At 34.7% G+C, this 20,313-nt stretch overlaps 1 protein-coding gene and 14 non-coding genes across 15 annotated transcripts in view; 12 read left to right on the forward strand and 3 right to left on the reverse strand.

Moving 5' to 3' along the window:
• The window catches only part of LOC135225241 (uncharacterized), a 115,823-nt gene that overhangs the window by 15,403 nt on the left and 80,107 nt on the right, over positions 1-20,313 (forward strand). The gene's annotated exons all lie outside the window — the stretch shown is intronic.
• Positions 1,738-1,811, forward strand: Trnai-aau (transfer RNA isoleucine (anticodon AAU)). Its single transcript has one exon. It is a non-coding gene; the product is annotated as a tRNA-Ile (tRNA).
• Positions 2,302-2,375, forward strand: Trnai-aau (transfer RNA isoleucine (anticodon AAU)). The gene has a single exon. It is a non-coding gene; the product is annotated as a tRNA-Ile (tRNA).
• Trnai-aau (transfer RNA isoleucine (anticodon AAU)) lies at positions 2,561-2,634 on the forward strand. The gene has a single exon. It is a non-coding gene; the product is annotated as a tRNA-Ile (tRNA).
• On the forward strand, positions 3,236-3,309 carry Trnai-aau (transfer RNA isoleucine (anticodon AAU)). The gene has a single exon. It is a non-coding gene; the product is annotated as a tRNA-Ile (tRNA).
• On the forward strand, positions 4,431-4,504 carry Trnai-aau (transfer RNA isoleucine (anticodon AAU)). The gene has a single exon. It is a non-coding gene; the product is annotated as a tRNA-Ile (tRNA).
• On the forward strand, positions 5,440-5,513 carry Trnai-aau (transfer RNA isoleucine (anticodon AAU)). Its single transcript has one exon. It is a non-coding gene; the product is annotated as a tRNA-Ile (tRNA).
• Positions 7,138-7,211, forward strand: Trnai-aau (transfer RNA isoleucine (anticodon AAU)). Its single transcript has one exon. It is a non-coding gene; the product is annotated as a tRNA-Ile (tRNA).
• On the forward strand, positions 7,981-8,054 carry Trnai-aau (transfer RNA isoleucine (anticodon AAU)). The gene has a single exon. It is a non-coding gene; the product is annotated as a tRNA-Ile (tRNA).
• On the forward strand, positions 8,597-8,670 carry Trnai-aau (transfer RNA isoleucine (anticodon AAU)). The gene has a single exon. It is a non-coding gene; the product is annotated as a tRNA-Ile (tRNA).
• Trnai-aau (transfer RNA isoleucine (anticodon AAU)) lies at positions 9,197-9,270 on the forward strand. The gene has a single exon. It is a non-coding gene; the product is annotated as a tRNA-Ile (tRNA).
• Trnai-aau (transfer RNA isoleucine (anticodon AAU)) lies at positions 9,661-9,734 on the forward strand. Its single transcript has one exon. It is a non-coding gene; the product is annotated as a tRNA-Ile (tRNA).
• On the reverse strand, positions 10,306-10,379 carry Trnai-aau (transfer RNA isoleucine (anticodon AAU)). Its single transcript has one exon. It is a non-coding gene; the product is annotated as a tRNA-Ile (tRNA).
• On the reverse strand, positions 10,717-10,790 carry Trnai-aau (transfer RNA isoleucine (anticodon AAU)). Its single transcript has one exon. It is a non-coding gene; the product is annotated as a tRNA-Ile (tRNA).
• Trnai-aau (transfer RNA isoleucine (anticodon AAU)) lies at positions 11,622-11,695 on the reverse strand. The gene has a single exon. It is a non-coding gene; the product is annotated as a tRNA-Ile (tRNA).

The raw sequence follows: 20,313 nt of genomic DNA on the forward strand, positions 1-20,313 counted from the left end.
CTAATTCAAGTTTTACAGTGGGTAATTAAGTTTTTTCATTTCAGTTTACAGTGGGGTATTTAAGGTTTTCTATTCAGTTTACTGTGGGTTATTAAGTATTTTCTTAAAATTCAGTTTACAAGTGGGTATTAAGTTTTTCTATTATTTTACAGTGGGTATTCAAGGGTTTTCTATTCAAGTTTTACAGTGGGTATTAGGGTTTCTATTCCGTTTAACAGTGGCGGGGTATTAAAGGTTTTCTATTTCAGTTTAACAGTGGGTATTAAGGTTTTTCTATTCAAATTTTACAGTGGGTATTAAGGTTTTTTCCATTCAAGTTTACAGTGGGTATATTAAGTTTTCTTATTCAGTTTACAATGGTATTAAGGGGTTTCTATTTCGTTTAAACTCGTGGGTATTAAGTTTTCCTATTCAGTTTCAGTGGGTATTAGAATTTTCTATCAGTTTACAGTGGGTATTAGGTGTTTCTACTCAGTTTACAGATGGTATTAAGGTTTTCTATGCAGTTTACAGTGGGTATTTAAGGTTTTCTATTCAGTTTACAGTGGTATTAAGGTTTTCTAATTCAGTTTACAAGGGTATTAGGTTTTTCTAATTCAGTTTTAACAGTGGGTATTAAGGGTTTTCTATTCAGTTTACAGTGGGTATTAGGTTTTCCTATTCATTTACAGTGGTATTGAAGTTTTCTATTCAGTTTACAGTGGGTATTAAGTAGTTTTCTATTCAGTTTACAGTGGGTATTAGTTTTGTTTTTCTATTCAGTTTACAGTGGGTATTAAGGGTTTTCTAATTCAGTTTACAGTGGGTATTAAGGTATTCTATTCAGTTTACAGTATAAGGGTTTTCTATTCAGTTTTCGTGGTATTAAGTTTTCTATTCAGTTTACAGTGGGTATTAAGTTTTCTATTCAGTTTACAGTGTATTAGGCTATTCAAGTTCTGTGGATTAGTAATTCTATTCGTTTACAGTGGTAATTAAGTTTTCTATTCAGTTTACAGTGGGTATTAAGTTTTCTATTCAGTTTACAGTGGGTATTAAGGTTTTCTAATTCAGTTTACAGTGGGTATTAGTTTTCTAATTCAGTTTACAGTGGGTATTAAGTTTTCTATTCAGTTTACAGTGGGTATTAAGTTTTCTAATTCAGTTTACAGTGGTATTAAGGTTTTCTAATTCAGTTTACAGTGGGTATTAAGGTTTTCTAATTCAGTTTACAGTGGGTATTAAGGTTTTCTATTTCAGTTTACAGTGGTTATTAAGGTTTTCTATTTCAGTTTACAGTGAGTATTAAGTTTTCTATTCAGTTTACAGTGGGTATTAAGTTTTCTATTCAGTTTACAGTGGGTATTAAAGTTTTCTAATTCAGTTTACAGTGGGTATTAAGTTTTCTAATTCAGTTTACAGTGGGTATTAAGGTTTTCTATTTCAGCTTACAGTGGGTATTAAGTTTTCTAATTCAGTTTACAGTGGGTATTAAGTTTTCTAATTCAGTTTACAGTGGGTATTAACTTTTCTAATAGGAAATACACAAGAATACAAAACTTCCATATGATACCATAAAAAATAATTGAAACAAAAAAATGGCTGGTTTTAAATGACATTACAGTGCTCCACTTCTTGACATGTCCCAACATATGAATACTATTTCTTAAGAACACGAATATATATTCTTAAACCTCAATAAGACGAATTCGATCAATATCTGTGATTATTGATTTAATCCTCACTAGCGTTATTAAGGGCCTGTTAGCTCAGTTGGTTAGAGCGCCGTGCTAATAACGCGGATGTCGTGGGTTCGATCCCCATATGGGCCAGAAAGTGACTGCTTTTCTTCACAGAGGCAGAAATGATAAACTATGACACTTCTATAAGAAAAAGTTGTAGCACTGGTTGAAATCGCATAAGTTTGCTTTCACTGGACAGTTATGTCTAAATTTCTATCTCTTCTCGTGTAATTACAAATGAACCTCAATCAATCAATAATGTTGACAAAACACTTCATAAAGAGTGCAAAGTACAAGGTCACAGCTTATAACAAGACTTGATGTAGCCTAAGCTAACCTTGGACGCCATGTCCTAACCTGGCATGCAGGGAAGGGAACTGACCTTCACAGAGTAATTTGTGACCCCTTAATTTGCATTATATCCTAAACCTATACTACATTAAGTTGATACTCATGTCTAGAAAATAGACTTTTCATCTACAAAATTTCCATCACCAAATTACAAAAAGATTCTCAAATTTCAACAGAACGAATTCAGTAAGTATTGGTGATTGTCAACTGTCATTTCAAACATTATTGAGGCCTGTTAGCTCAGTTGGTTAGAGCGCCGTGCTAATAACGCGGATGTCGTGGGTTCGATCCCCATACGGGCCAGTGGGAGAATACTTTTGTTATGTAATGAACTACTAGTAATCCAATGAATGATGCAGGAGAAACCTAACAACTTAGGTGCTCTCTCTCTCTCTCTCTCTCAAAATGAACATATATTCTTAAAATTTTATTGAATGAATTCAATAAATAATAGAGATTTTGAATTCAGCCACTTTGGACATTATTGAGGCCTGTTAGCTCAGTTGGTTAGAGCGCCGTGCTAATAACGCGGATGTCGTGGGTTCGATCCCCATACGGGCCAGGGGAAGTTCACTTTTCCTACCGCTGGCAGAAATAATGAAATATTACTTTCTATTAATAATGCTAGACAAAACTAACCGTGCATTTATATATTTTATGAATAATGTTGAGGGAGAATTTAATCTTCTGTGTTTAAACATTACACGGGGAAATCCTATTACTGATACCAAACTTACTAATTTCAATGGCAATTTGGAGCTTTCTTCTTCACTGCTGGAATGCTCAATCGTCACTTGTATTGTAAATGAATTGCACAATGGTAAACTACCCAAAAAGAGTGATAAAATGTATCATCAAATTGTTCATATAATACTATCCATTAAACTGTTCATATAATACTATCCATTAAACATCTTAAAATGGGTAAAATGCAGTGAGAGGTCACAAATTATTTGGGGGGCCAGAGGGGCTAAGCCCCCACCCAAGTTATGAGACTGAGTCTGAGGTTATGTTAAGGTACACCTGGTTAAGTTATATTCCTTCTGAAATGCCTATATTTTTCTGGAAAAACTTTACAGAATAAATATACATTCATAAAGTTTAATTAGATGAATTGAATAAATATCACTCATTTTCAATTTATTAATTGTCATCATTATTAAGGCCTGTTAGCTCAGTTGGTTAGAGCGCCGTGCTAATAACGCGGATGTCGTGGGTTCGATCCCCATACGGGCCAGAGGAAGTTCATTTTTCCTACCAAATGCAGAAATAATATCTTACTGCTTTCTTGAATGCAAGAAAAAAAATATTATAGGCAAACACTACAGGCTAAGAATGAACTTGTTCTCACTAATTTTCATTTTGGTGAGAAAAACTAAACTGATATCCTCTGTGATTAATATTTAACATGGATATCCTCATTGAAAATATCATAGAATTATACATGTAAGCAATACAAACTTCTAAACAAAAATAAAAAATCTATTTTCATGTGACAATATGCAGCCAAATTAATTATGCATTCTTGAAATTCAATTAAATGAAGTCAATTAATACTGCTGAGTTTAAATTTAAATTCAGTTTATTACCGAAGCGAAATTCAAGGCCTATTAGCTCAGTTGGTTAGAGGTGCCGTGCTAATAACGCGGATGTCGTGGGTTCGATCCCCATACGGGCCAGAGATACATTGCTTTTCTTTACTGAATAGAAATAATTAGCTAATACACACTTCTAATAACACGACACAAAGCTAGTGCCGGGTTAAACTATTGTGACAATAACGTCAATGTGGTAAACTATTGTGAAAATAACGTCAATGTGAACAAAGCGATGAAAATAATACGGATTGACAAGAAAAATAAATTTTTATCATTTACACAATCAGATATCACTTCACGTCAATGTGAACAAAGCGATGAAAATAACACGGATTGACGAGAAAAATATATTTTTATCATTTACACAATCAGATATCACTTAACGAATGAACTTGTTCCTGTTAAATTTATCTTTGGAGAAAAAACTACAATTTTATCACATGATTACACATTATACAAAGAAATCCTGTGACCAATCTTAAGACAGCTAGTTTTCAGTGACATTTAAGTTCTCTTCTTTGTTTTTGAAATGACTAAATTCACTCTCTACCTTTTTAAAACGACAATGAAATGCAATCAATAATTAATCAACAGATAAGATGGGCAATGATATCATAAAATAATATAAACATCTACAAAGGGAAATCTAGTTTCAAGTTAAAATATCATACCAGAATAATATACATTCTTTAAATTTTATCCATTGAATTCAATAAAAAAAAATCGCTGATTTCAATTCAGTTTCTGACCATGTTATTGGGGCCTGTTAGCTCAGTTGGTTAGAGCGCCGTGCTAATAACGCGGATGTCGTGGGTTCGATCCCCATACGGGCCAGTGGAAAAATCCTTTTCTTACCAAAGGGCAGAGTTACAGTTAAACTGGCATTTTCTATTAATAATGCATGAAGAAATGCAACATAATACGTATACCTATAATGAATGTATTCCCTGTTGCAATATATATCCATAAAAATTTAATAAACCTATATTCTTAAAACGAGAATAAATATATATTCTTAAAACTTACTAAGATGAATTCGATAAATATCAGCGATTTTCAATTCAGTCATTACAGTCACTATTAGGGCCTGTTTTGCTCAATTGGTTAGAGCGCGTGCTAATAACGCAGATGTCGTGGGTTCGATCCCCATACGGGCCAGAAGTTCACTTTCCTACCAAATGAAAAGTGATAAACAATTACACTTCTAGTAAAGTAAGTGAAAGCTAGTGCCATGGGAATAATCCAATGTCGAGGTTTCAGCTCCAGACAGACTTGGAATCTCTTGATAAAAATAATGTTGACATGAACAACTTCAGTGAAAACAATTTACAAAGACCGACGACAAAAATCTCATAATTTTTATCAGTTATATATAACCAGACAATATCCCTTCACGAATGAACTTGTTGCTGTTAATTTTTTTAATTTCTGAAGAAAAATCTCCAATTTTAATTATATGTACTATTAAAAATTACATGAGTGATATCCTATGGCTGCTAATTACACGGTTAATTTTCAATTACACTTCAGTTACCTTCTTTGTTCTTAAATTACCTAGCTTTTTTTATCTCTAAAATATATAAGAAAAGTACAGTAAATAACTTTTATCAAAGATAAGGTAGCAAAATCGTATTACAGTCTTGCACATAGGCTACACTACTTTTATGCAAAAATATACTACCGAAATGTATATACATTCTTAGAACTCAAAAACATAAATTCAAATAAATATCAGTAATTTTCAATACAGTTATTACTGACTTAACTGAGGCCTGTTAGCTCAGTTGGTTAGAGCGCCGTGCTAATAACGCGGATGTCGTGGGTTCGATCCCCATACGGGCCAGAAGGAGATTGATTTTCCTACCAAATGCAGAAGTGATAAACAATTATACTAATCCAGTAACCCAAGAGAAAGCTAGAGCCATGATAATAAAGCAATGACATGGTTCCATTTCCAGATAGGCAAGGGGTCTCCTCTCTATATAAAAATAAGATCGACATGAACTTCAATTAAAACAACATACTGTGAGTTACGACAAAAATCCCACAGTTTTCATCAGTTGGTTACAAATAGACAGTACCAATTCACAAATTAACCTGTCCCCGTTAATATTCTTTTAATTTCTGAAGAAAAATCTACAATTTTAATCATTCACTACAGAACATTAAATACGAAAATCCTTTTGCTGATAATGAAATGACTTTTTTTTTTTTTCATTGAAGCTTAAATTACTTCTTTGTTCTTAAATTGTCTAACCTTTTTCTATCTCTCATACATACAAAGGAAATGCGCAATCAATGATTCATCAAAAAATAAGGCTGACAATTCGTATCACAAACTATTACATACACAGTTTTACGCTGAAAATATACTACCAAAAATAAATATAAATGTTTAAATTAACAAAGATTAATTTTAAAAATACTGCTGATTTTCAATTCAGTCATTACACTGTGGCGGGATCACAAGCTTAAAAACAAGCAGGCAAATCCCCCCGACATACACCTAATCAATCTGGCTACCAAGCTCACCTTCAGTCAAACTTTCCTCTTTACACTACAGGATACACGCAGGACAATTGACCCACCTACAAAAAAAACAACAACAACAACAACAACAAACACATGTACTCACCTAACTCCATATACTTCGGGCTCTGCTGTGCTGTCTGCCAGTCAAGGTTGCTGAGACACCAACAACAACAACCAAGAACCACAACCCAACAACCCACGACCACAACACAACAACAAGGAACACAACCTTAACAACACAACAACCAAGGACCACAACTCAACAACACAGCAAGCCAACAAGGAACACAACCACAACTCAACAACTCAATAGCAAACAAGGAATACAACCACAACAAAAGAACACTGCACAACCACCAACACAAAAAAATAATAACACAAAAAGGCAACACACACACCTACTAACAACACCAAGGAATCACAACAGTTCACCAACAACCCTCAACAACTCGCAACCACACCAAGAAACTACAACAGCTCCCCAACAACAACAACAACTCACACATAACCCAACAGGAACTCACAAGCACAACAAATCCAACAGCACAGGCACAACAACTCTAAAGCAAACAATATCAACTTAACAACAACTAAACAACAAATCAACTACACACAACTTAACTGACTTTCAATGCTTTCACAGACCGCTGCCGACACTCCTTATCTTCACAGGCTCTGCCTAAAAACTGACCAAAGACTCACTGAAACAAAGAACTCTAACAACTAACTCCAGCTGCACCAGCAGATAACCCAGAACTCGCCAACAGCCAATTCAATCGTTAGCAATTACACTCTCTCTCTCTCTCTCTCTCTCTCGGACATTGTCAAATGGAACTCCCATAACTCCTCCATAACACCATATATTCTTAAAATTTAATTAAATGAATTCAATAAATAACTGAGATTTTGAATTCACCCACTACAAACATTATTGAGGCCTGTTAGCTCAGTTGGTTAGAGCGCCGTGCTAATAACGCGGATGTCGTGGGTTCGATCCCCATACGGGCCAGTGGAAGAATCCTTTTCTTGCCTAAGGCAGAAATACTGAACTAATACTTTCTACTAGTAATGGAAAAAATGCAAAATATGACTAATATTTAAACAAGTATATTTTCTTGCAAAAACATATATCCAGAAAAAAACATTCTTAAAACTGAATAATTCAATAAATAATGGTAATTTTCAGTTCAGTCAGTACTACAATTGTTGAGGCCTGTTAGTTCAGTTAGTTAGAGCGCCGTGCTAATAACACGGATGTCGTGGGCTCTATCTGAGATTAAACACTATATGGAGAAATTCTATTACAGATCCTGAATTTGCTAGTTTTCAATGACACTGCCTGCTTAAGACACATCGCCAACAGTTAGGTTAGGTTAGGTAAAGCTAAGTCTGGTCAGGTAAGCCCTGACTTATTACTCTGCATTCACAAATATGCATTAGTAAAGTTCAATAAACATCCCTAATTTTGAATACATAAAATTTTGTCATTATTAAGGCCTGTTAGCTCAGTTGGTTAGAGCGCCGTGCTAATAACGCGGATGTCGTGGGCTCGATCTGAGATTAAACACTATATGGAGAAATTCTATTACAGATCCTGAATTTCCTAGTTTTCAATGACACTGCCTGCTTAAGACACATCGCCCACAGTTAGGTTAGGTTAGGTAAAGCTAGGTCTGGTCACGTAAGCCCTGACTTCTTACTCAGCATTCACAAATATGCTTTAGTAAAGCTCAATAAATATCCCTGATTTTGAATACATAAAATTTTGTCATTATTAAGGCCTGTTAGCTCAGTTGGTTAGAGCGCCGTGCTAATAACGCGGATGTCGTGGGTTCGATCCCCATATGGGCCAGAAGTAGTTCACTTTTCCTACCACTGGCAAAAACAATGAAATATTATTTTTAATAATCAATGGCTCAAGACAAAACTGGTGGTACAGTCATATTTTATAATGTCAAGAGAGAATTTTATCATCTGTGATTAAGCATTACACGGGGAAATCCTATTGCTGATACTGAACTTAGTTTCATTGGCAAGATGCCCAATTGTCACTTGTAATGTAAATGAATTGCACAATGGTAAATTACCCAACTAGAGTGATAAAGTGTATCATCAAATTGTACATATAATACTATGCATAAAACATCTTAAATGGGTAAAATGCTTCGAGGGGTCACAAATTATTTGGTGGGTCCAAGGGACTAAGCCCTCACCCAAGTTATGAGACTGAGTCTGAGGTTATGTTAAGGTACATCTGGTTAAGTTATATTCCTTCTGAAATGCCTATATTTTTCTGGAAAAACTTGACAGAATAAATATACATTCATAAAGTTCAAGTGGATGAATTCAATAAATATCGGTGATTTTGAATTTATTAATTGTCGCCATTATTAAGGCCTGTTAGCTCAGTTGGTTAGAGCGCCGTGCTAATAACGCCGATGTCGTGGGTTCGATCCCCATACGGGCCAGTGGAAGCTCACTTTTCCTACCAATGGCAGAAATAATGAATAATTACTTTCTATTGGAAAGGGGATGACAAAACTAGCACCATAATAATAATTAATACTATTCACACAAAAATCTAAAATCCACAAAAGAATTATATTCAGAGGTAATCATGTAAACTAAATCAATATAAATTCTATAGTTTATTCTCCTAAATCAATAAATATAGCTGATTTTGAATTCATTAACTGTCACCATTGTTGAGGCCTGTTAGCTCAGTTGGTTAGAACGCCGTGCTAATAACGCGGATGTCGTGGGCTTCGATCCCCATACAGGCCAGGGATGGTTACTTTTCTTGCAGGCCAGATGGCAATACCGCTTACTTAGCTCTCTCTCAAGATAATACTATTCACAAAAATCTAAAATCCACAAAAGAATTATATTCAGAGAGGTAATCATGTAAACTAAATCAATCTACATTCTATAGTTTATTCTCCTAAATCAATAAATATAGCTGATTTTGAATTCATTAACTGCCACCATTGTTGAGGCCTGTTAGCTCAGTTGGTTAGAGCGCCGTGCTAATAACGCGGATGTCGTGGGTTCGATCCCCATACGGGCCAGGGATGGTTACTTTTCTTGCAAGGCTGAAGGAATGCTGCAAAGAACCTGTGCACAGCATGAGGTGCACTGGTGGCACTAACCCCCTACGGGGCTTTACCTCTTATGTAAAAGAATGAAATACATAGTCAATGATAAATCAACTAGTAAGACAAATGAACTTATTAGAAAATTAGATATGCAATATAATACTAAAACTTATTAAAGAATTAGATATATGCAAAAAGTTTATCTCAATATATCTAAAAATAAATTTATTTTCTTGTGAAAATATGCAACAAATACAAATATTGTTTTTGTGAAAATATTTGACAAATATATTCTTAAAATTTCGTAAGACAAATTCAATAAATATCTGAGACTTTGAATTTAGTCACTACCAACATTATTAAGGCCTGTTAGCTCAGTTGGTTAGAGCGCCGTGCTAATAACGCGGATGTCGTGGGTTCGATCCCCATACGGGCCAGAGGTAAACTTTTTTTCACAATGGTGGAAATAGTAAACAACTATACTCTTCTACCAATAAACAGACAAGCTAAAAATCGTTCTAATCACGGACTGTGGTTCTAATAAGATAAATATATATATATATTTATATATTGTTCTTGTGAAAATATTTGACAAATATATTCTTAAAATTTTCGTAAGACAAATTACCGAAATATCTGACACGACTTTGAATTTATTCACTACTACATTATTAAGGCCTGTTAGCTCAGTTGGTTAGAGCGCCGTGCTCAATAACGCGGATGTCGTGGGTTCGATCCCCATACGGGCCAGAGGTAAACTTTTTTTCAAAATGGTGGAAATGGTAAACAACTATACTCTACCAATAAACACAACAGGCTAAAAATCATTCTATTAACGGACCTGTGGCTCAAAAAGAAGTTTCATATATATATATATATATATATATATATATATTGAAATTTCTTTTAGAACCACAGTCCGTTGATAGAAGATTTTAGCTTGTCTGTTTATCTGTAGAAGAGTATAGTTGTTTACCATTTCCACCATTGTGAAAAAAAGTTTACCTCTGGCCCGTATGGGGATCGAACCCACGACATCCGCGTTATTAGCACGGCGCTCTAACCAACTGAGCTAACAGGCCTTAATAATGTCAGTAGTGAATAAATTCAAAGTGTCAGATATTTCGTGAATTTGTCTTACGAAATTTTAAGAATATATTTGTCGAATATTTTCACAAGAACAATATATAAATATATATATATATATATATATAGGCTTGTATCTTGCCAATAAATGTATATGAGATTTCTAAAGTTCAAGCTGTTAGCATTATTAATATTAGGCTTGTACGAAGATGGACCACGAAAAAGCGTTATTAGAACCACGGTCCGTGATCAGAACGATTTTATCATGTCTGTTTATTGGTAGAAGAGTATAGTTGTTTACTATTTCTACCATTGTGAAAAAAAGTTTACCTCTGGCCCGTATGGGGATCGAACCCACGACATCCGCGTTATTAGCACGGCGCTCTAACCAACTGAGCTAACAGGCCTTAATAATGTCAGTAGTGAATAAATTCAGTGTCTCAGATATTTCTTGAATTTGTCTTGCGAAATTTTAAGAATATATTGTCGAATATTTTCACAAGAACAATATATATATATACTATATATATATATATATATATATATAATATAGTAGTATATATTACTATATATATATATATATATGCTTGTATCGTTAGCCAATAAATGTATATGAGATTTCTAAAGTTCAAGCTGTTAGCATCATTAATATTAGGCTTGGACACGAAAAAGAGTTATTAGAACCACGGTCCGTGATCAGAACGATTTTTAGCATGTCTGTTTATTGGTAGAAGAGTATAGTGTTTACTATTTCCAACCTTTGTGAAAAAAAAGTTCACACATGGCCCGTATGGGGATCGAACCCACGACATCCGCCGTTATTAGCACGGCGCTCTAACCAACTGAGCTAACGGAGGCCTTAATAACGACAGTAGTGACTGAATTCAAAGTCTCAGATATTTATTGAATTCGTCTTACCAAATTTTAAGAATATATTTGTGGAACATTTTCACAAGAACAATATTTATATTGGATGCATATTTTCACAAGAAATCATTTTTTATCTATATATATATATATATATATATATATATATATATATTAATATCAACTTTTGCATATATCTAATTCTTAATGAATGTTAGTATTATATTGAATATCTAATTTTCCAATTAGTTGATTTATCGTTGACTATGCATTTCATTCTGTTTCATAAAAGATAAAGTTCCGTATGGGATTAGTGCCACCAGTGCACCTCATGCTGTGCACAGGTTCTTTGCAAGAAAAGTAACCATCCCTGGCCCGTATGGGGATCGAACCCACGACATCCGCGTTATTAGCACGGCGCTCTAACCAACTGAGCTAACAGGCCTCAACAAAGGTTGCAGTTAATGAATTCAAAATCAGCGATATTTATTGAATTAGGAGAATAAACTATAGAATGTATACCGATTTTAGTGTTTATGATTTTCTCTCTTAATATAGATTCTTTTGTGGACTTCAGACTTCTGTGAATAGTATTATGTAGACTTTATACTTTTGTGAATAGTTTTATCTATTATATTCGTAATGCGAGTATACGAATATGAGAATCTAAATGAAGTGGAAATAATTAAATATTTGATACTCCTTATTGTTGTACAGCGGTTACTGATATGTAGACAAATTTTTAGGGAATTATTTTAATAATAAAAGCTAAATCTGAACACACACACAATATATATAATAATATAGATATATATATAATATATTATTATATATATAATATATATATATATATATATATATATTGTGAATAACTTGATCACGAAGTATATAAAACGTGATGCTATGTGTAAATAAAGGTTTTTTTGCCAAGAAGGAAAAAAGGAAAAAGCGAGATAGCCAAGTACATTCGGTCCTGTTCGGACCCTTTACTGAGGCAAACTGATTTTACAGAGAACAACATAGTCAAAAGAAGGCTTAATATACAAACTGACACTACAAGATTAGCCATAAGGGCGATTTTCACTCTACAGAAAGGAGGGTAGCCACACCTTGAAGGATACACGCAGTAAACAAGCGATTCTTCCAGAAAACAGTACATTTGAAAAAACACGGAGCATATACAATTTAATATCATGAATTTTACACAAATTTTCCCCCAAAAATTATTATTAATGAAAAGACGAAAGAAAATATAAATATATATATATCGAGCAAGAGAAAGAGGGAGAGAGAATATTGAACCAGAGAGAGAGAGAGAGAGAGAGAGAGAGAGAGAGAGAGAGAGAGAGAGAGAGAGAGAGAGAGAGAAATAATAACTATATACATGTGGGACCAATTTATTAGTTGTTCATTTATTTAAGGCCCTTCATAAACAGCTTACAAAATATAGGGTCCAAATGGTACATTCCCAGACTAAGATTTAGGTTGTTTTTATTAGTGATTTGTATAATTGCCGATTCCAGTAAATTTCTTGAAACATAATCATTAGATCTAGCAATTACCGAGGTATCACCCCAATTAATACAATGAGATTTTTCACTCAGATGGATAAACAGTGCATTTGAAGTCTGGGTTGTTTTAACTGAATACATATGCTGCTTAATATGTACAAATAAATTTTTACTTGACTGACCAACGTAAAACGATGGGCAATCCTTACAAGGAATTTTGTAAATGATGATGCTATTTGTTACGGGACTATTCTTAATTAGCATATCTTTAATGGTATTGTTATAAGAGAACACTACATTAACATTAAACGATTTAAATATTGATTTTATGGTTTCAAATCCACGAAAATAAGCGGTAAGCTAAGTACATTTTTTTTTAGGCATTTCTTTTTTCATTAATAGCAACACTATAAACTTTTGTGAGCTTTTTGATAACATAAAAATAAAATCAATTAAATGAGGTGGGTAGCAGAGATCGTTTTCCTATCTTTTTATGTATTCTATTTCTTGGTCCAGATATTGTGGACTCGTGATACGCAAAGCGCGTAGGAACATAGAAGAAAAAATTGAAATTTAATATTAAGATGGTGGCCAGAATTAAAAATGTACATATGTAAATTATTTGTGGGTTTTCTATAAATACTGAATTTGCATTGGAAAGATTCTCTGTGTATAATACATCTAGGAAAGGGATGACATTGTTATTTTCAATTTCAACAGTGAATTTTATGGATGGCACTAAATTATTCAATTTAGACAGTAAATCATTTACATCGATACCACCAGGTAAGACTTCTAAGATATAATCGACATATCAGTACCATTTTAAGGGGATAAGTGTGATATTCGGGAGGTGTTGTCTCTCAAAAAATTCCATATATGTTTGTGGAGAGGTGATAAAGGGTTACCCATGGCCATACCAAATATTTGTTGGTAATATTCTCCATTAAAAATAAATCTGCAATCACAAATACATAAACTTAAATAAAGGAAATTATGTGAACTAACGGACATAGGCAATTCATGCAGTACAAAGTTCATTACTTAAATATTCTAGCACAGAGTCAACAATAGGGACTTTTGTAAAAAAGAACATACATCAAAACTGACAAAATATCGCTAGGGTTTAGTACAATGTTATTTAATTTTTCCACAAGATCAAGATGAATTTGCCGGATGTGTGAATTAGATACAGTTCCTAGTAGCGGGGATAACAGTTTAGTAAGATATTGAGATAGTTTATAAGCAATTGATCCTACGTACTAATAATTGGGCGCATAGGTTTGTTTTCCTTATGAGTTTTGACTAGGCCATATAAATAGGTAATGAGGGACACCTTTACAGTTAACTGACACAAAAGTTCTTTTTTATCTTTAAGAATTTATTTGATATTGATATTAAAGTTTTTTATTACTTGGTCCAACGGATTTTCTGCGAGTTTTTTGTAAGTTACTTCATCCTCTAGTAAAGTATGCATGCATGATATGTAGTCAGTTTTGTCAAGAACCACTAAACTATTGGATTATCAGCCTTGGTAATATTGTAAGCTATTATCATTCTTCAATTCTTTTAAACTTTTTCTGTAGCGAGCGGGGGGAAGTTATTTTCATGATAGGCATGCGTAGCACTATATGGCATGCCTTTGATAATGTCTAAATGATTTTTGGTAGTCACAGTATTTTGCGAACTTATATAGAGATGTCGCTATTGCCTCAGTAAAGGGTCCGAACAGGACCGAAAGTACTTGGCTATCTCGCTTTTTCCTTTTTTCCTTCTTGGCAAAAAAACCTTTATTTACACATAGCATCACGTTTTATATACTTCGTGATCAAGTTATTCACAATATATATATATATATATATATATATATATATATATATATATATATATATATATATATATATATATATTGTGTGTGTTCAGATTTAGCTTTTATTAGCTTTTGCGAACTTATATAGAGATGTCGCTATTGATAAAGCCGAGGGTTTTGTTATCTCGCTTTTTCATTTTTTTCCTTCGTGGCAAAAAAACCTTTATTTATATATATATATTGTGAGTGTGTCAGATTTAGCTTTTATTATTAAAATAATTCCCTAAAAATCTGTCTACATATCAGTAACCGCCGTAAACAATATGATATACATATACATACACACACACACACACACACACACACACACACACACATATATATATATATATATATATATATATATATATATATATATATATGTATGTATGTATATATGTAATGTCATATGTACTTATTGAAAAGTTACATCACTGACAAAACATTATATATATTATATATATATATATATATATATATATATATATATATATATATATATATATATATATGTAGGGCTGATGCCTTTGTATAAGGCGCCCTGTGAGGTTATTTAGACCTGCGATAATTTACGCTAAGGTAGGTTTGTTATGACTCTCCATCCTCATTGGAGTGTCTTGGATTTCGATGATAATTTCTAGGTCAGTATCTTTCTTTGGGTATGAAGGCGGAGATGTTTCAAACTCATGATGATAATTTCTAAGTTCATTCAGTATCTTCTTTCTGATGTGGGGTTCTAATGTCGAAACACAGTGTACGAAAATATCTGTATTCTTGCTAAGTCTACATTGTGAAGATCAGATAAAAATGTACAGGGCTGCCAATGATTGCTGCGCTAATTTCAAGTCTGAAAACCCCCCCTACAATCTGGTTTACAAATCATAAAGTGAGCAGACAGTAGCTCGAACATACGAACATACACACAGATGACATAGATTACAAGTCATGTAGACCGCCAGGGTTATAGGTCACTGTGGTTGTCTCAAGCAGGAAGCTTTGACAACCGTTTACAAAACAATAGATCTGATGACCACAGATGACGGCAAACCAGACACTGACTGATACAACACGTCATCTTAGCCTACTTTATCTTATCTGGTCTGATCACATTCCTGCAAGCAAACTGGTTGACCTCTTGGGTCACTGGTTTTAATTAATCATAGTTTTAGTTTTTATATATGGAATAACAGTCCATATTTCTTTATTATGTAGCACTTACATATGTGTGTGTGTGTTCAGATTTAGCTTTTGCTATTAAAATGATTCCCTAAAAATCAGTCTATCAGTGACCGCCGTAACACAACATGGAGAATCCTAATTTTCATATTCATATATTTCCACTTCATTTACATCCTCATATTCGTACACTCACAATACGATTATAATATTACTCATGCATTCGCTCCATACCCTTTCTCATTTCTAAAACATCCGTGAGAAAATCCTGAAATTATCTGTTTTTAAAACGTTAACTGAGAAGTAACTCTTAACTGCCTTAAGTTTATGCACTATGTATGAACGGGTTTTCAAACCTGTACGGATGTCGCCATTTCCTGTCAGTATCCTGTGGTCGCAAAATATCCGGTGCAGTGTAGATGTTTGACACCTACATAAATAAAAGTGTGAAGTCTAGGAGATGCAGAGAAAGTCATTCGTACTCTAAAAATATTGTTTTACTGTTAATTAGTATACCCACATTCATACAGAATCTAATTTCGATTTTTAATGAAGCACATTTTCAAATCGAAAGACATTCCTCATGTGGAAAAATGAAAATTACCCACATGTATATTTTCTTAGTAAAACAAAGACACTTACAAACACAGATGATCAAAATTAATGACGGATACACAAACACACACAAATCTGTTTGGGGGGCCCAAAAGTAATGACAAAAATTAGAAATGTGTCTAACCTCGAGTTCTTGGAATCATGAGGTAATGAGTTTTTCCGAAAACATTTAGATAGACGGTCTATGAGTATACATTGAATGCCAGGGGGTATCAAGTACAACCAGATTTTGTTGTTGTTGTTGTTACCCTGGTTGTTATAATGAACATATACACTGACAATGAAGCAGAAAGGAAGTAAGTACAACCAGAGGGAAAGTCATACCCACTTTACTGAGCAACTCTCCCCACCACCCTACTCCCCCCCCCCCCCAAAAAAAAAAAAAAAAAAAAAAAAAAAAAAAATAAATAAATAAAAAAAATATAAAACAAGCACCCTCCGAATATCAGGGGCAGAGACGAAGTCTTCTGACAGGAATTCTCGCATATTGATAATGAGGTTTCTTGAAAGAACAGTAGAAGTAAATATTCAATTAAATCTTATAATTTTGATATCAGACCATCTGCAAAAAAGTTTGCATAGGAACCACATATATATTGAGGATACATTATTTGATTCTCAGTTCTGGCAGTCACAGATTGGTTTGAGTTTTAAAACCTAAATGCATATGGCAACGTTCAGTTACTTGGGAAACATCCTTAGCTTAAATTCTTACATAAAACTTCAACTGAAGGATATGAACAATGAAAATGGAGGACAGTGTGCGTGACAGTATTTCTCAATCTAGATGTATGATGAAAGTTAGGCATTTCACACCATGGTTGTAAGTGAAATGTATTGGTGTCTATGGCACCAACTACCCAAAAAGTAACGCCCTCCGCAAAAATGACCTATGTAAAATGAACAGCAAAAAGGGCCAAGTCCAACTATATTGGTTAGGCTGCTGCAGGCTGGCTACTCACAGGCGCGATCCCACTACTAGTCGACATGGGTGCTTTTGGCTGTTGGGTTTCCCCCCTGGCCCGGTTCACACCTCCTTAGACAACCTGGACGCCCCTGGCTCCCCAAGGGCGGCCATATTGATGCCGAGCTTAGTGCGGACGCCCACTCAACATAGGCAGGTCCGCAGCAGTGATCCCCACCTCAAGCCATCCACTGGCCCAAGCCACCGAGACGCCGGTTTACAGGGCGACGCCACGCGCCCCGGCGGAGGCAAAGGGCGAAGTCTTCCCTCTGATTCGGCCAAGGGAATCAGGACTAAATCTAGAAGATGAATTGGGAGAAAAGAGGTAGGGGAGACTATCCCGAAAGAGCCTTACCTAAGTTGGGGAATAACTAGAGAGCTTAACGTTTAAGATATTCATGTGGAGACAAAATCTACCCGTAACCGAGCACAGAGAGAGAGAGAGAGAGAGAGAGAGAGAGAGAGAGAGAGAGAGAGAGAGAGAGAGAGAGAGAGAGAATAATGACATTTTACTTCTTATTTGAATACATCCATGAATTTGCATTTTTGTAATTTTTATTATGCCATGGCAGAGTAAAACAGTTTCCCACTAACTATCACTCTAGTAATTTCAAACGATTCTGGTTGTAGTATTTGAAGAATTTCTGTTCTGCAAAAAGGTAATATGGCCTATCGTCTTCTCTGAATGACTGTGATGAGGCAAGAATAAAAATCGTGCCTGGAGGAAAAGGGAAAACTTCTCAGTTAATGGTTAAAGGAAGGAAGGAATTTTACGTTGAAAACTGTTACATGGTTGGGGGAAAGGACGATTTCCAAGTTGAAAAATCTTTTGCTGATTGGGCAGGAAAGACTTAAATTTGTTTTTGTTTCATGTCTTCTCTCTCTCTCTCTCTCTTTGTTTTATGTCTATTTTTTTTTCTCTCTCTTTAATTCCTTACGGCTTACGTAGTTTGGAGGAAGGGATGATTTTAAGTTGAAAAATTGTTTTGTGGATGGGGAATGAGTGACGAAATTTTTTGTTTAGATTCCGAATACTGACGAAAAAAATCGAAAAAATATACATGTGAAATAAGAAGTTAGGTGTGTCAGTATGATCTGTTGTTCATTGAACAGGCATTAAAATAGAGAACATATAAGGAGCAAAATGTGTCACATAAGGTAAATGAGATGCAAAAAGGACCAGGTCCACCTGTATTGGTGAGGCTGCTACGGGCTGGCTACTCACGGGCGCGATCCCACTACTGGTCGACATGGGTGCTTTTGGCGGGTTGGGTTTCCCCCCTGACCCGGTTACACCTCCTTAGACAACCTGGACGCCCTGGCTCCCCAGGTCCCCAAGGGCGGCCATATTGATGCCGAGCTTAGTGCGGACACCACTCAACATAGGCAGTCCGCAGCGTGATCCCACCCCCCTCAAGCCATCCACTGGCCCAAGCCACCGAGACGCCGGTTTACAGGGCGACGCCACGCGCCCCGGCGGAGGCAAAGGGCTTGGAAGTCTTCCCTCTGGTTCGGCGAAAGGAATCAGGACGAAAAATAAAAGAGGAATTGGAAGAAAGTTGGCAGTAGAAAGATTATCGATGGAACCTCAATTTCCTTTGAGAATTACTGGAGACATGTTGCATAGGTTATTTCTCAATTGCTGTCTTTGTGGTTTTTTCTGTTATTTTACATGGTTATATGCGATATTTTTCTCTTTTTACTAGTATTTAAAATGGTTTGACGTTGCTGTGCATTGAATGATGTTGATTGGGGAGGGAAGATCTATATTGAATAGTGTCACTTGGGTATATTCAGTTTTATTTCGCAAATTGTTAATAATTTGGGTTTGTTCAGTTTTTTCATTTCGTGCTTGTTCTTCGTTATCTAACTTTTTTATTTACGCTCCATGCACCAATTGCATTGTTGTATTATATTTTCGTGGATATTAATAATTCACTTTGCTTGTTTGTGAGTGAATGATTTGTTTTATAGCTAAATTGTTTGTTATTGTTGTTCTTGAATCTTCTGAAAGTGACTCGTAATGAATCTTCTGAAAGTGAATCGTCATGTTGACTGTGGTTTCAGTTAGGGGTGCAACCAGGTAGATAATGTTGGAGTCTAAAAACCACAGTAAATGGCAGACCAGTCATTAAATAGATAAGTACTAATAATTACATAAATTAGATGTAGTTTTTTTATTTACAATTTTCAAATCCACCATTTTTTATAAAAGAAAAGTGAGCGAGAACATAATTTGATTGAAGTAGGAAATAAATTAATGCATACTGATTTGTGTGTTATAGATACAAAAAAAAAAAAAAAAAAATTCTTGCAAGGCCAATTATTGTAAGAAAAGAATTAATCGTAGATATTACTGCTGTCCAGAAGATAAACCTTATTTCATATGGAAGAAGACTATTGGGTTTTTGACCTGAAATTCAAGCTTCCAAAGAATGTGGCTTTCATTTAAAAGATATTGCAGAAGATAAAAGGAAAGGTTCTCTTTCAGTTACTCTTTAAATTTTCTAATTTACTCTCCATGAACAATTGCAATGTTGTATTATATTTCCGTTGATATTCATAATTCACTTTGTTTATCTGCGAGATATGATGCAAGAAATAAGTATTTTTGAAAAAGAACGTTGGAGTGTTAATGGGCGATTTGAAAATGACGACGAGACGCCAAGAAAGAATGAAAGGAAGTGAATGAGCGAAGAGAAATCCCACCAGTAAACAAGTAAACTGATGAACGAATAAGGATAATAAACGAATTTAGAAAAAGAGAAATGAAACCAAGAATGGAAGGAAGAAATAATTGAACAGAAAGACAAATATAAGGAATAACGTTTTATGTGAAGAAAAAGTAAACAAAAAGGACCAGGTCCACCTGTATTGGTGAGGCTGCTACGGGCTGGCTACTCACGGGCGCGATCCACTACTGGTCGACATGGGTGCTTTGGCTGTTG

The sequence above is a fragment of the Macrobrachium nipponense genome, chromosome 13 (genome assembly GCF_015104395.2).
Source record: "Macrobrachium nipponense isolate FS-2020 chromosome 13, ASM1510439v2, whole genome shotgun sequence".
NCBI lineage: Eukaryota > Metazoa > Arthropoda > Malacostraca > Decapoda > Palaemonidae > Macrobrachium > Macrobrachium nipponense.